We start from the raw sequence: 3,113 nt of genomic DNA, 5'->3' as shown, positions 1-3,113 counted from the left end.
GACGGAGGTAGAGGTAGGGAGAGTGAGAAGGATAACACCGATTGAAATAAAGAGTAATGAAGAATAAGAAAATGAGCAAGGAAAGAGCAATGTGGAAAAACGGAAGGAAACAGAAAGAGGAGTAAAATCATAACGAAAAGAAGGAAGAAGAGGTGAATATTTAAGAATGCAGAGAGGAGGAGGGAGAAGGAGTAAAATCATGAAGAGAATATAGCAAAGAAACAAAGAAAAATTCAAGAAAATCACACAGGAAAAAAGAAGGAAGTGAGGTAAAGTCCTGAAGGGAAAAGGAAATGAAGGAAAAAAGGTGCATTTAAGGACAAAAAGAGGAGGGAGGAAAGTAAAGTCATAAAGAGTGTGAAGGAGGGAAAGAGTGAAGAGTAAAAATCAATAGAGAGGAAGGAGACAGAGGCGGAACGTCGAGAAAGAAGGAGAGAGAGAGAGAGAGAGAGAGAGAGAGAGAGAGAGACAGAGACAGACAGACAGACAGACAGACAGACAGACAGACAGACAGAAAGGGGGGCGGAGGGAGGAGAAGAAGATAAAGGAAGTAAAACTGTGTAGTAAGAATGAAAGAAAAAAAAAACTGAAAATAACAGAAGAAAGTGGAATGGCTAAATCTGAAGGAAAGGAAGCAAGGAAAGAGAGAGAGGTGTAACGCGCAAATAAGAAGCAGGAGAAATGAAACTGTGAAGAAAAAGAAAGTGGGCGAGGAGAAAAATCACAGAAAATCATTAGAGGCGAAGAAGGACTGGTAAAATCTGCCGACAAAAGCAGGTAGGAAGGAGAAAGACGTAAGAACGGAGAAAGGAGGGAAGAGGAGAAATAGAATAACGAAAAATGAAGGGGACCAAAGAGAGCGAAAATCAACAGGCTTGAAGAAGACTTGGCAAAATCTTAAGAAACAGGATGGAGGGAAAAAGGGATATAATAACCCCTACAGAAAGTGTGTCGAGGATTAAAACTGAAAAGAAATAGGAAGAGGAATAGAGAAGAATACATAAACGTTGAATGGAAAATGGGGGAATATAGAGGGGAAAATATCTTGAAGGAAAAGGAAGAATGGAATGAAGGAAGCTGAAAAACGGAGAGAATAATGAAGACGTTCAAATCGTGAAGGAAAAGAAGGAAAGAGAAGCAAAAGAGTAAACATTGAAGAGAAATACTATCGTGAAGAAAGGTATGGCAGAGAAGAAATAAAGGAAATATCTATAGAGGGAAAGGAGAGGAGATTCAATCGGTGAAAGAAAGAGGGACGGGAAGAAAAAGGGGGAAGAAATCAATAGAGAGAAATGAGGAGAGGAAATTAAATTTCGTAGCAAAAAGGGGGCTAGGAAAGATCAATGCATAAAAGGATAAGAGCGGAGGAGGGACTGAATTGGGAAGAAAGAGAGGGAGGGAAAGAGAAAGATGGAAAAACGCAGAGGAGAAAAGAGGGATAAAATGAAAATAAGAGAAAAAAAGAGAAAAGTAAAAAAACATTCCCCCTTCAACATTCTTCCCCCCAAGAATAGGCGTGAAATTGAGAAAAAGAAAGGAAAAAGGGGGAAGAAAAGGGAAAAAGAAAGGAACGAGAGAGAAGAAGGTGGTAAATCATCAGAGAGGAAGAAGAGTACATGAAGCAGTGAAGAAAAGGAAGAATTGAAAAAGGTAAACACTTGAATAAAATAGGGAAAACTCGAGTCATGAAAGAGAGGAAACGAGGAAGATGTAAACAGCAATTAAGGGTGAAAGGAAAATGAGAGAGAGATGAAATGTAGGCCACCTCAGAAAAGAAGGGAAGGGTGCGATTAGGAAGGAAGGATGGAAGAAGGAAAGAAGGAAGGAAGGGAGAAAATCAGAGAGAGAGAGAGAGAGAGAGAGAGAGAGAGAGAGGAAAAAAGATATTTAGTGTGAGAAAGAATGAAGATAAGAGAGGCAGGATGATGGAGAGAGAGTGAGGAGAAGGAAATTTAAGAAAGAGAGAGAGAGAGAGACAGAGAGAGAGAGAGAGAGACGAAAGGAGGAAGAAGGTGAGTCATGAGGGAGATGTAAGAGGTGAGGAACAAGGTTAGGGACTCTCTCACATGATCCTCACCACTCACACACACCTCACCACCACCACCACCACGATCACCACTCATACTGTTGCTTCACTACTTTCCTCACCACTCACACTACTCCTTCTCTTTCTCCCTCACCACTCACACAGCACTCACTATTTACACAAGCCTCACCACTACCCTCACCACTCACACAGTTGCTTCTGTATCTTCCTCACCACACGCATGACCCTCGCGATTCATACAAACCTCATCACCACCATCACCATCTTCACCACACGCACTGCTGTCTCTGTCTTACCTCTCACTAACTGGAGCCTCACCTTTGAAACGCGCCTGAATTACTACCACCTCACCACCTACCAGATTCCTCACCGCTTGTCAGTTAGTCTCCATCTACCTCATCACCCACTCTAAACCACCACAATCATTAATACTCAGTCACCACCTCCTTCACCATTACATAATTATTATCTCTTCCCTCATCACTCACCGCCTTCACCTCCTTCGCCATTACACATTCACTTATCACAACTTTCACCACTCTCTATCATCACCACCTCCCTCATTATTCGGTTACGTGACACCATCATCACCACTCACCCCTTCCCATCATCATTATCATCACCCAACCCCATTTTTTCCTCATCATTCATATTACGTGTAGGCTATGTGCGTCTTTCCTCTTGTGCTCCTGTTTGTGTGTGTGGGTGTGTGTGGGTGTACATTTTTGAGTGGTTGTGTTCGTTTTCCAATACTCGTATATCCAAGTATGTTGCATTTATATAATATATATATATATATATATATATATATATATATATATATATATATATATACATACATATATATAGATAGATAGATAAATAGATAGATAGATGCAAAATCTCTGTGCAAAATGTTTAGCCATGTGCTGCATCTACTTAGCCATATCAAATATCTATAAATTTTTCCCATTAACTTTTGCACCCTTCTTTTACATTATATATTAACGTTGACAAAGGTGTAGGATTTGTGACTCTACCCGTATCTAAATATGCATGTATATATGTACGTATGGTAGCAAAGTAT

The sequence above is a fragment of the Coenobita brevimanus genome, chromosome 47 (assembly GCF_032717465.1).
Source record: "Coenobita brevimanus isolate Jiangsu-jjx chromosome 47, ASM3271746v2, whole genome shotgun sequence".
NCBI lineage: Eukaryota > Metazoa > Arthropoda > Malacostraca > Decapoda > Coenobitidae > Coenobita > Coenobita brevimanus.
Note: the sequence above shows the minus strand (reverse complement) of the source record.